The 14,253-nt window shown below is 29.1% G+C and overlaps 1 long non-coding RNA gene across 1 annotated transcript; it reads right to left on the bottom strand.

Annotated features, from left to right (window-relative positions):
* Positions 1 to 253: 253 nt before the first annotated feature.
* LOC118198955 (uncharacterized) lies at positions 254 to 4,976 on the bottom strand. The gene is made up of 3 exons (XR_004759873.2): positions 4,735 to 4,976; positions 2,578 to 2,611; positions 254 to 476 (listed from the first exon to the last, which is right to left on the bottom strand). It is a non-coding gene; the product is annotated as an uncharacterized LOC118198955 (long non-coding RNA).
* Between the last annotated feature and the right edge of the window lie 9,277 nt (positions 4,977 to 14,253).

Genomic DNA, 14,253 nt, shown 5'->3' with positions numbered 1-14,253 from the left:
AAATAGCTTTATGGTATTAAATGATTTAAAAAGAGGCAACTGGACAAAAGAAAGCAATTAGAAGTTGGCTAATTTTTTATTAATTTGTTGTCAAATGCTGTGCATTATTTTAGATTATGCTCATATGATGACAATGAGTTATTTAAATTATAAAATTATTATGAACATATCCCACATAAATTAACAAGTATAAAATTTCAAGTTGTTTGAAGTATTATGAACTGTAATACTTGCAAAAGAAATACACATGAAATTAATTTAAGAATTAGGTTTATTTTACAGGTATTCGAAAACTGCAATTACTGTTAAACAATAAAAACTAACATTAAATCTGAAGAGCATATTTTTTTCAATAATAAAATTCCACATAGACTTCATGTAGCTTCACCATATTTGTTCTATAGTTCGCTGTCTTTAATATCCTGCTCGATTTTTGTAAAATAATTCTTTGTCACCCAATGTTTTGAGAACAGCTCCTAAACAAGAAAAAGAAAAATTTGTAATAATTTCACACTTCAGATGTTTTCAGTTTTTAAATATAATTGAAGTATTAAAAAGATGCATATAAAATGCACTGAGTATTTCATATTTAAAAATTTACATTTCAGTAATTAAAAATTTAATTTCATACTATCACACAGTAAGCTTCAATTATATACCTTACACAATGCCTATAATTTCAAGTAAAAAATACTTAAGATTTGTTTAGAACTGCAAGGTTGAGAAAGTCTTTAGTATTTAAGTACATGAGAAAAAACTTAATTTTGTATTAATTATATTGCATTAGCCTTTTCAATTTTACTCCTACATATAGTAAAGAATATTCGCTTTCTTACAGATAACTTTTTCTTAAATAAAGAGTAAGCAGAAAACTAATCACAACACTATATACATATAACAGAATACTTCATAAACATATACATGTCATTAACATACGTATATGCATTAACAAACTATTTTACACATTTCAATAAACCAGAAACCAATACGCAATCAAAAGTATTATCAGCAAATTCCTCCAAAATCAGAGCAAAAATCTTTAATTATGATAACAATGGCATCTCAGTTTGCAATATAAAATATTTCAAGTCTACATTCATGTGCATTCTAAGCAAACAGAAAGCTGAATAACAATAAAATTATAAATACCATAAAAACGTTAAGAGCCACGTAGAATGATAGCAAGACTAAATGAAGTCTTCCTTCAAAAATCAATTTAAATTCAAAAATTTGCCTTCCTGTTTAACATCTCAAAATAGAGTTACTGCTGACATTAACTAAATTTCCTGTCTTGGCAAAATAAAAATTATCACTTCTGTTGCAGGAAATATTTGCTGCAAACTTTGTATGCAAATAATCCAGTGAAAAAATTTTAATTGTGGCTTGAATATTTTCTTTATTAAATAAATGAAAAATTCCCACATAATATTAATTTATGATCCACATAAAACTTTTTACCTCTACCATATCATGCAGCTATTTTAAAATATATACTCTCATATAAAAGCCACAGAATTTTTTTACCAATATTAATATAGTATAAATCATTAATAAATCTTCTAAAAACAGCCCCAAAATTTCTGAATTTGATACCCAAAACATAATTCTACGTAACTGTTAATGTATGCATTTGCTTGCACATACTTAAAATGAATTATACACACAAAAACTTAACATATTAACTTTAATAAATTCTTAATTAGCAGGATGACTCAATTAAGGCAAAATATGAAAGAAATCTACCTGATGGAATAGTTGTAAAAGATATATTTAAAAAAAGCTAATATTGTTTACCTTACACATGGCAGAAATTGAGTAAACTGTATGCAGATTGATTATTTATTAGGAATAGAAGTTAGATCAAAGTACCAAAGTCACACTAGGGCTTTAACCATTTGGGTGCAAAAAAGCATCTCAATTTAAAAAAGCTAATAGAATTTTATAACTTTTACAATCTAGTACAAATATTAGACACATAAACCACACTAAATGCCATTATTTACTTGCATATTTTCCTTCTTTGTGTACTTTACTCCTTAATTTTTCAGGATATGATTTAGAAACAGAGTTATGGTAAAAATGTATACTGGTAAAAAAAATATTGCTGAAACTGATAAGTCCTTTGAATTATATACTATAGTGCAAAGAGGGATGGAATATGTGACTAAATATGATAAATCAGATTACAATAACATTAAACAAATAACATGAAAAACTGAAGAAAGAAATTTTATTTGAAATTATTTTTTAACTCAGACAGTATTTCCAACTTATTAAATTCAATTATATTTTACCTTCGTCAAACCAATATTGGTAAAAGAGTTGTATTTAAAATCGGTGCTAAGCTAAAGCTGCTTTCTTGCCTAATTTTATACTATTGAAAATACCGGTAATTGTCAAAGTTATTCGTACTCAATATGTGTAAGATTATTAATGAGCTGCCAAACCGCAGTTAACCATCTAATATACTACATTCAACGTTATTATTTTTCTTTTTGAATGTCAGGTTTTCATTATTTCTGCCAATATATCTGTAACAGGGCATAAAGATTGAGTTAATGTAGAATAGAAAATTACCTTGCAAGTTACCTTAGTGGCAGTACTTCATTCTCTAGAAAAAAACATTTTAAATTATTATACTTAAACAAAAAATTCATATTTGTTACAGCAAAACATCATTAACACAATAAACCAGAGTTGAATGCAAATCTAGTTTAACTCCATTCTTGAAAACTAGTTTATTACTTTCAATTTAATTTAAAAATAATGAAAAATAAGGTACGTATTATGATGACTACCTAGATATCTCGCCTAAACTGGCAATCCTTGTAGGTTATACAGGTTAACCCTAACATAGGTTATAGAGGGCACTAAGATAGAGAGTATTAATCCCACACTAGGGACTCTAACATTTGGTAGGAACAGTTTGAAAAGTGAAACAGATATTTATAGTGAACCAATGCAAAACAAAAACAATAGTTCTTTAGGGACAAAGCCCCTTTGGACTAATAAATACGAGTAAATTAACAGCTTTTAGCTATTTTTTCTTCTTGTAAAAAATAGACATACAGAATATTTTTAGAAAATAACAGTACTTTAAGCATGCATTTTCCACATATTTAACACAATAATTCATTCTAGCTCTGTTGCAATACTGGCAAAGGTACTCCTCTGTTATTAGGACGGGATTCAGAAATGTACAATGAAACCTCGAGATACAAGGAAAGTATGAGCAAAATACGAGCATTAATTCGAGTAACGAGCAATGAGCCAGGCTGTTGGTACGGGTGGTGCCATTTTCTTATCCGGCTCAGCTCGGGGAATCCCCTCGACAGATCACTCAGTGTTCTTTTATATACGTGTTTGTGCACTTGTAAGTTAATTGTTTTGACATTTAACGTGAAAATAATTATTTCAAGATGCCTCACAAGAAGATTGTTGCCTCAGATAGTGCTGCAAAGAAAAATAAGGAGGCCATTGCCGTCGATATCAAGAAAGAAATCATAGATAAACATAAGCATGGTGACGGAATTGGCGAAGACTTGCGGCCTTTCAACATCGAAAATCTATACTATTCTGAAGAAGCAGGAAGAAATTAAGAAACCTGATGTAGCCAAAGGAATTATCGTTTCTTCCAAGCACCATAAAAGTACTCCTAGATGTTGAGAAGCTGTTGTTGGTGTGGATTAATGAGAAGGAGTTAAAATGTTGGTAACAAAGTTAAACTATTGTTATATTATTTACCAGTGTTATTTATTAGGAAAAATTGACTTGATTTTAAAATGTTGATATTTTTTGGGGTGTGGAACGGGTTAACTGAATTTCCATTATTTTCAATGGGGAAGCTTTTTTCTAGATACAAGAAATTCGCTATACCAGTTGAATGCTGGAACGAATTAAATTCGTATCTCGGGGTTCCACTGTAGATATGTAAGCATGTATATATGCATGTATGCACATATATGTGTAAAGTAGTATACACATACATACATAAAGAATATACACATGCACACACGAGCACCTACATTTAAAAATGCAAGCATATAAACACACATTTCTGAATCTGGTCCTGATAACAGAAGAATAGCTACATGAATCATAGGATTTACATTAATCAGTTTTATTAGAATTCTTAAATGCAGAGGATTTACATTAATCAGTTTTATTAGAATTTTTAAATGCAGAGGATTTACATTAATCAGTTTTATTAAAATTCTTAAATGAAATCTTCACTATCCGAAAATTCAGTTTCATTTCCAGCTGAAACTGTATCAGGACAATCTCATTTATATTATTTCCCTCTAACAACTGAACATTTTGAAAACCTTTTCTATTCCATGGAAAACTAATGCTAAATTAAACATACATTTTCTAAATCTGAAAATTTTAAGTTAGCTTAAAAACTGTAATCATTCTTAAAAAAGTTTGATTTATGCAGATGTTAGATCAATAAAATTACTTTCCTGTGAAAAAGTAATATGGCATTTCAATGCCACGATTTTACACATCAAGATACACTGAGTGAAAATTCCTGAAATGTTTTATCTCTTGGTATCTTTGCAAGAATTGTATAAATAAGACTACCTCCCTTTAAAAAAAAATTTTAGTAACTACTATGAAGAAAATTGGTTACATTATTTACAGTTCATAATTAATAGAAAATAAATCATTTCTTAGCTTATCAGAATTTATTTTTATCACATTCATAAACAGTACTAATTTAAACAAACATACCATTATGATTTCAATAACTATGAAATAGAAAATCCAAATCTGCATCTTTGATGGTCTAGTAGATTGGATGTCTCGTTTACTACAATTCAGCAGGGTGCTGACTCCCCAGACTGTAATATATATATAATTAATTTACAAGGTAAAAAGCAACAAAAATATAAACAATTTCTTGGTTTTATATAAGCATTTCTGCACATTTACAATTTAAATTTTTTTAACTATCTAGTTATATCAAAATACATGATTTAGTAAAATATAATTCAAATAATTTAAGGTATTTTAGATCAAATACTAATTTTTTCATGCAAGTCTAATAATCAACATAACTATCAAGTTTTGACTTCGAAAATTATGTTTAGAGAAACTTGAAGCTGCAGTAAATAGTAATAAATTTATTCAAAACTGAAAGTAAAGCATTCTTACTTTATTTTCTTTCTTTAACTATGGCAGATCTTTTAAAACAACAAAATCAAACAAACAAAAAAGAAATGCATTCATGAAAGGATATATTTCAGTAATTACAAGTGCATAAAAATTCAGTATATATATAAAAAAAAAATTAACACAGATTTGGAACAAAGTACCTGTGTTTCTATGGCATAAAATTTCCTTTTTTAATAGCACAATATCTTTGAGTTAAAGATTATATATTAAAGCAAATTTATAAAACTAAATTCAAAAATAAGAAATTAAATTATTTTTAGGGAAAACACTAAGCAAATAAAAAATTTTGAATTTCATAAATAAATGAAAGTTACATGCTTTATTTTTTGGCATAAGGTAGATAACATTTCCATAAGAGATTTCTGAACAATTAGTCATGTTAATATTGCCTTTCTTTTTCCATTAAAAGCTATTTCCTGCTTAATTACAGTATGCTTTAAGATAAATATTAAAACGTTTGAGTAAAAATAATATAACTATAAAAAGGTGAGACACATACATAAAGGAGTGACACAAACAGTAAGAAACAGACTAGTGCAAAATTTAACAGTACCAAATCCTGAAAATGGAAAATCACATTTCCTACACAGACGTTATTTATAAAATTTTATATAGGTGAAGAAAGTACGAGTATTAAACACTGAAAATATAAAATATTCACTTACTTTCTTCAAATAATTAGTAACTTCGATGGATTCAGTCACAAACGCCAATCCACGAACAAACAGTATTCTTTGCGACTTTACCATTCTTTTCGACCGCCATTGCTGAGTGCTGACTTCACAAATATCCCGCCACAACCGGAAGTAGAAAGTGTCTGCTTTGCCATTGGTCAGTGAACAAGAATTGCAACGCTTTTTTTTTCTTTATAATTAAACATATTAAAAAGGCCTCTAAATTAGCATATGAAATAAACTTACTTTTGCATTATATAAATTTATATTCACAGCATCTCTGTATTAAGGTAATAATTAAATTTTTCTACGAAAAATAGAAATGTCTGTGTATGCGCATGCTCAGTGTATAATCGTAAATCCGGTTAATTTTTAAAAGTTAGCGTAAAATTAACTATGCAAATTTTGAGTTCATTTAACTGGACCCTTGTACTTATTCTGTAGATCTCCATATTAAGAATGTCTTTAACTGTTTCAGGAAAAATATAAAATATAATATAATTATTTATTTACATTATTTATTAATTTTTTCCTCATATAAAAATTACTAAAATCGCTATATCATTTTTTCCGTACATTAAACAAAATAAAAAAAAATAGCCTCATATGATTTTTATAACAAAGATTAAAGGAACTGAAATATATGTAAAATATCAGGATTCAGCTTGCAATTTCGTAGAGTTATTATTATTATTATTAAATAAAAATATTAGTATATCTTTGATTATAATTAATGATCCTTTGGTCTACATTAAACTATTTTTCAAGAAGTTAAACGTTTTCGAGCATCTTCTGCTGTATTTATTATTCTATTCCTCGACATGAAAGATTTGCTAGTCTTATTCCAATTTAATTGCCCACATTTGCTAAATAAAATAAGGCGAGTATTATACCAAACTCAGTAAGTACACAAATTTAATATACAGCTTATTCCAGCTAAATGGGTAATAGGATTTTCATAAAAGAAATTAAATTGTGTAAATTAATGTAAGTGTTGATATGAATAAAAATAACAAATTTGATATAAGAAAATAAATAAGTTATTTTGAAGATGTTTGAATTAAGAAAATATAATTTTTTGTAAAAATGCACGTAAAGATTTAGCTCACATGTTAAAATTTATAGAAAAATTTTAGCCTCATATATGAATGCCCCTTTTTTCATGTTCGTCGACAAGGAAAACAAAGTGAAATGCCAGAAATACACTAAATATTTTGAATTAATAAACTTCATTTTCAATCCTTTTAGACTTCGTATAATATCCGTAAAAGTGACGAATGAAATATACCATAAAGGCAGTAGTTTCTTTCAGAACATTCGGATTCGTATAATATGCGTAAAAGTGACGAATAAAATATACCATCATGGCGGTAGTTTTATCAGTACATTCGGATTCGTATAATTTTCGTAAAAATAACGTGTGGAAAATAACGATCAAGAGTCAACAGTAACTTCAGCCTTTTTCATTCGTATAAATTTCGTAAAAGTAACGTGCAAAAAATACCATACCCTTATTTCACCAAAATTATACGTATATTTTTGGAGACGTGCTGCCTGGGGCGAAACCTGCTGCTCAGAGTTGTCAATTTCATTTTTTTCATTTGCTGTTGTTGCTCATCTGTTTTGTAGTATGAATTCCCAAGTGGATGTACCCGAATGTCCAAAATTATAGAACGAAGGGAAAAAATAAGAAAAACAAAAATATCATTAGAATTTCTTTCAATTGCATTGGAAGTGCACATAATATTCTAAACTACATATTTCATGTGAATTTTGAAAAGTATAAACTTAAAAAGATTGTACCAAACAAAAAGTGTTAGCAAAGAAAAATCCATTAATATGTCTATATTGTACCGTACAAAACCTTAAGTCCTAGCTTAAGTCCTAGCTTAAGGTCTGCTTCAGAAGAGATTTTAAATGATAAATAATTTTCATGAAAACCACTAAATATTACTTCATCCAGATGAGAGAGGAAATGGAATTTTAATTACTGCGCCAGACGCTAAAGTTCATCAATGTCTATATATGCATCACAGAAAACAGTAAGTTTAAGCAACTGAGTTCTAATTTTAATAAGCTGGTGTACTTTTCAGAATAGTAATTTACATTCCAAAAGGTTATGTTCTGGATATTAGTAAATCATTAATATATTTATCAAATTCGAGATTAAGCATGCAACGAGGTTTGATGACAGAAGTCTTCAATAAAATTATTAAAAAACATCCGCATTATATAAGTGATAAAAATCTCAAAATGAATTCTCAAAATTATTCTCAAAATGGTCATATTTTAGATGTGCACTATCAAAAGCATTTGTACGAGATTTTAGAGACTTCATATTAGTAAGGAAACTTACAAACCATCACTCGGGCAAAGTAACAAATAATTAGAATGTAAATATTAAATGATAAACTTTATTATAGCGTTGCAAAAGATTAATGCAGGAATGGTTACATGAAAATACAGTTCTGGTTTCAGAAACTTGCAGTATCTTAAACTAAGAATTCTGTCAAACAATGACAGTAATCGCAAGAAATGGGACTCGGTGTACAATTTGTCAGATATTTGGCTTCAGGATGTTGATAAGATGGGAATGTTATGCTGTTGGGTGGTAGGTAATAAATGAATCATGATTGAATCGTAATGAATGAATAAGCAGCAGTGTAATAAATCTCATTCTTAGGTCTTCTTTCACACTAATTTTGCAGAAGGGCAGCTTCAGATTTTCCCTTTGTGAAAACTTTAAAAGGTAGTACATGTCCAATTGACTTCAAAATATTTTTCAGAGAGAAAACAAGAGTTCACATAAAAAATAGAAAAAATTGATGAATTACAAATTGCTTTGAAGAAACTGAGACTTAACAGTAAAGCTAAAAGGACAAAAAGAAATGGGTTATCAGGAGTGATTAGTAGACTGCGAACTCAGCGAGAGTATGAAAAACCTTAACAAACCCTTTCGATAATAGAGTATAAAATAAATTAACAAAAATCTGAACCCTTTCAGATTTTTCTTTTTTATTTTCCTTATTTTATTTTATTTTTTTTTTTCGCTTAAAACATTTATTGCGGATAATTTCCAAACTTTAGTCTCTCATTCTCCAAAAGTCATTAAACCCTCGTACATCATTTTAAGAATATGCATGTGGAAGTAAACATTTTCATTGATATCGATTTTTGATATGATCATTTTTAATATAATATTGGTTAAATTCGCACAAAATATAAAATAAAAAAAGAAAGGAAATTCTAAATGGGGGATTCGAGGTGCATATGTTCGGCAGTAGGACTGTGTGTGTTCACAATGTGGAAGTTTTTAAATTAAACCAAAAATATAAGAGAGAAAATTAAAGAATTTAATTGAAAATACTTAAAGTAATACATCATGAAGTTTTACAATCTCTCAAAGCACAAGCAACAGAGTTAAACTTCAATGACTTGAAACTAAATTATGCTTTATTGGTACAATATTTTTTTCATGTAAAATTCAATGCTCCTTAACGCTTTCCTTTGGTAATAAATAAAACCAAACTAGTACATAGGTAACATGATCCTTATTTTACTATAAATAATCAATAGTTTCAGTCAAAATAGTTAATTTTCAGTATGTCAGGGACTTGTTCCGCTGTAGGTTTTTGCTGCAAAAAGATTTACTTTCCTATAGTATAATCTCGAATGAAAAGCTGTTAACACGAATGTGTTAATAGCTTGTTCAATCGAGAAGTACATCAATGAAATTCTATGTTTTATGGTACTTCGACTGCAGCAGTGTTTATGGTACTTTGTGTTATGGTACTTTGACTACTAGACATACTGGAATTTCATGCAAATTGGAAACATCACTAAACAGTCATTTTAACTAATTGCCTTCATTACAACACTTACTAACTGCAATTATAGCTGCTTCAAATGCCCAAGTTACCACAACAACAGGTCGCCATATTGATTCACTGATATAACTTCACCACTATCATTTATCACCACTATTCATTATCACTACTATTCACCACTATTCACCACTATTCATTATCACTACAGCACTTGTAGTTGTTTTCTCTCTCTACATTCTTCCGAAATCTGCGTCACTATAATCCTCCTGTATTTTTCGCTTGCTTTTGTTATTTTGCCTAATTAATTTAGTAACAAAAAACGCTATCTAAATACATTTTTCATATCCAATTAGTTTCTTGATGGAAATTTCAAGGTGATATCAAAGAATGCCAACCCAATGTGTTAAATCGATTCTTCTACCTAGCCTAAAATATAAAGTTATCGGCAAAGTTCTTCAGATTTTATCATAAATACAAATAGAGCAACAAATAAAGGACGAAAATTTCATTGAATCACCTAAGTGCTATTTTGTTCCATTCCCTTTTGCCATCTCTTCAGGAACAGGAACATTTCTTTTGTAAAAGACATTAGGTTTAGTCTTAATGAACTTATCAAAGTTCTGTTTAACACCTCCAAAGAAGAGAACCCTTAACCATTCAGAGAATTTTGAAATGACCCGAAGAAATGAAAATCGGATTAGGGAAGGTCTGGGGAACATGAGTTAGGAGTGGCACGAAACTTCACTTAAAATGTATAAATCTTTCGCTGAAATTCATCGCAATATGGGATAGAACATTGTCATGATAAATGAAAATATCCTAGCGACTGATCAGTTCCCTATTGGTTTGTCTGATTTTGGAGCAACAGATCGTAGCACAAAATTTCATTTCACTCCCATCATACACAAATATTGCATTTTAGGGATGCATTTCCTTTCTCAGTGTTACTAAAACATGTTCTTTTGGCTTACTTCATGGCGTTTAACGTGTAACGTTGCTGTATCGTATTCATTTCTCTTATCCAGTAATGAGCTGGTTTAAAATAGGAGCTTCATTGTTTTGTTTCAGCAACGGAATCCTTTCCAGAATTCGAGCAGGCTTATTAAGCTTTGTTAAAGTATGAGATACCGTTCATCGCAGCAGGCTGTAGAAATAAATCATTCAATTGTTCTGAAATTTTAATAATTTTCTTTCTATGCACCGATTTTTGTCTCCATAGGGCAACTTCGACTTCTTGGTCTCCATCGACTTCTTGGTGCGTCCATTTTTTGTTATAGAGTGTACAAAGACAAGATGCCGCTTTATTCAATATATGCCAAAAATGTCGATATATTCGGCATAACATTTTGCCTCCAATATGTATAAAGAATGCTTTGCAAATAGATACACTTTTTGGGAAGAAAATGAGAACAGACCTGTTGAAGGAACTGTAGGAGAACATGCCGTTTATCGGTTGATTAAGCCCTTTTATAATACGGGAACAAATGTTTCTGTAATTTCTTTACTTCTTTCAATTAAAAATATTAAGGAATGAAAGAATTAGATATATTGCCACAATCGATTGTGAAAAAATTTATGTTGCTTATAACATTAATATTTATTGTTTATATTGTAAAAGAGCAATTGTTGCCATGTGATTCAGTAAAAGAAATAAAGGATTAGAGTACTGTTTTCGGAAAATGTTAATCCTGTAGTAAAATCAAATTTCATAATCTAAATTATAACCTATTTTGTTAAAAATGTGATATTTTTCCCTTAACTAAGTCATAGTTTAAACCAAAAATGCCTTAATGCCACTATTAATTCAGCCAGAGCGATAATTCCCTCGTCAGACTATTAGGTCCTGAAGGACATTAAAAATAAAATTACATTCTTATTATTTTTTTATGTATATACTTTTACCGTTTCCACAGTTCGATTAATTCCCATGCGCATTATTTTTAAAAAGAGAAATGAAACCTAAAACAAAACAATTGTAAAATATTGTTGCAAAAATATATAATTGAGTTCAAATGATACGTAATGCTATAAAAAGATAAATTATTTAATGGATATTAGGGGTATTGCGTATAGATTCCTGGACTTATAATAAATATAAGACTAATTTTGTAATTTTATTTTGCAATGTAATTTTCATGAAAATATAGAATTACCATTCTATACAAAGAAACTTAAATGACGATATTTAATATCGAAATTTTTAATAATTTCATCTATGTTTAATTATAATTTCTATTTGTTTTTGGATTTTAATTCTCAGATTTAATGTTTAATCCTTCACATTTTAATCTTTAATTACTATTCAACTAAGAAATCTTAAAAAGTGTAGGTATTCCTAATTTCCTTTTTGTGGTTGCAAGTCATGATACATAAATTTCAAGGGTAAAGAAAGATAACTTTTATATAAATCTGAAAACGCTTATCTATGATAAAATTCTCATGTGATGCTTTGAGTGTTCTTTATTTTTATTCTGCTGTTTTTATAAAGATGGATCGATGTTTTTGCGATGTTTCAGAACCTCGATATTTTCTATTTGCTTTCTTTTCCACAATATTGGTTTGCATAAAAATATTTTCTCCCTCGGGCTGTTTTGTTTACTGCTTTCAGGCCCGTATTGTTTTCACCGCTTTTCACAATTTATAAACTTTTTATCATCTCAGTCAATTTATTTATTTTTTTCTTACTTTATAAAATTCTCAAAAAAAGAAAAAAAAAAGCTACCCAATAGGGATTTCTAATGCAGATATATAGATTTCTCATTGTATTAGAAAGAACACTGAATAGATAATTTTGTAGTGATAAGCATGAAAATACTAACAATATTTTCTTATCATCATTTTTACCAATGAACAACATTGCAGCTTTTAATTTATTAAGCATTTTTTTCTTAATCTAATTCTCTCCTATCTATCCTAATTTCAAATCTGATGTTTATGCTCTTAAATTTATTCAAAATACTAATCAGTAAAAGAAGCAAACTAGTAATTAGAAAAGATATATTACAACTGTAACCAATTAGGATTTTCCTGACTGACACTGATTGAGGAAAATAAGACAGTTTCTGTAAACATAAAACTGGTGGTTTTCATTTTAGTAACTTGGCTATTTTACCATCTAAAACGTATTGCATAGTTAAAGTATTTTACTTATAAAATGCTCATTATTATTATTATATTGAATGTTAATTTCTGTTGTCAATAATGTATTTTTAGAAAGAAGTCTTAAAAGTGCCTTGAAGCAATATATCTGAAATATATGATCGCATACATAAATTCTTCCTACTTCATAACAGGAATCTGAATTAACATTTATATTTGCATATTTATCAAAAACTTCAAGGGAATTTTTATTTTAATATATTTAATTTAAAAATGTGAAAAATAAACCTTTTGAATTAAAGAGAATTTAAAAATGTAACAACATCCTTAAAGAGAGGATCGTCACTCAAAAATTCGTTTCTTCTTGAAGGTAAATTTAAATATATGCACTCAATTGACGCACGAAATATTATAAAGAAGAGGTTTTCATGCTTTTTATGCGCATAATGTTATAAAAATACTTATGTGTTAAAATAAAACCCCTTGAGGAAAACAAGAAAAACCAGATCAGTAGCTCTATCAACCTTTTTACCTTTTTGCAGCTTATGTGATCTTATGTTGACTGTTTCAAAGCTTCACTTATAAGACCACTTTTGTCTTTCAAGCATTTTCGATTTTTTCATTTTTAAATTTGAGAAACGTATTTTGCCATTTTTCAAAGATTCTTATAGGTAGGCTCTTACTCAGGTTAGTCCTTCCCGCCCAATGGAATAGTGGTCAGTGACTCTGACTATCGTACCAAAAGACAAGGGTTCGAATCTCGGAGAAGGCATGGATGTTGTAAATGCATAATGCCTTTGCAACATACCGGCATACTAAGCATATGACGAGCCGAAAGTCTTCCCGTGTGGTATGGTGGTTGGAGAAGAGTGGTGGGAGACCCTCGGACCCATCCCCCAAAATGGTGGCTTTAACAAAGCCGTATTGTCATATGTATGGTGTTTAAGGCTTGTGAACATGACAGACGTAATCTTGTACTCCTTCCCATGAGAAATGAACATGAATATGACACGTGATCTTGTACTCCTTCCCACGAGAAATTTCATAGGCGTGCTCTAATTAGGTTCAGACAACTGAGGTTAGTCACAACAACAATACAGATTATTCCTTGAAGATTTCAGTACTTCATCTTCACAAAACGGTCCTTTCTGTAGTTATTTAACGGTACCCAGGTATCAACGGTATAAATGTTTTTCTCATGACGTGGATTACACGAGGTTAGAATGCCAGTATACGTAAGCTGTAAGAGTGGTTTTCACGATGAATAAAGTAAAATGGGAAAAACGAAAGGTCTTTCGATATTTGAAAAAGAGCTTATTGTTGGTGCACGTTTAGGAAGGGTCTTTAAATGTTCTTTAATAATATTATTTTAAAACTTTCACCTCACAGAATGCAGATGCCCGAAAATTTTTATTCTCAAAAGAAATTAGACATAATAAAATATATTCATTAAGTTGAGGATATTTAATTCTTTT

Source organism: Stegodyphus dumicola, chromosome 1 (assembly GCF_044657685.1).
Source record: "Stegodyphus dumicola isolate Sdum_Otavi_A_Nest chromosome 1, ASM4465768v1".
Classification (NCBI taxonomy): domain Eukaryota; kingdom Metazoa; phylum Arthropoda; class Arachnida; order Araneae; family Eresidae; genus Stegodyphus; species Stegodyphus dumicola.
Note: the sequence above shows the minus strand (reverse complement) of the source record. Positions and strands in the feature narration are given on the sequence as shown.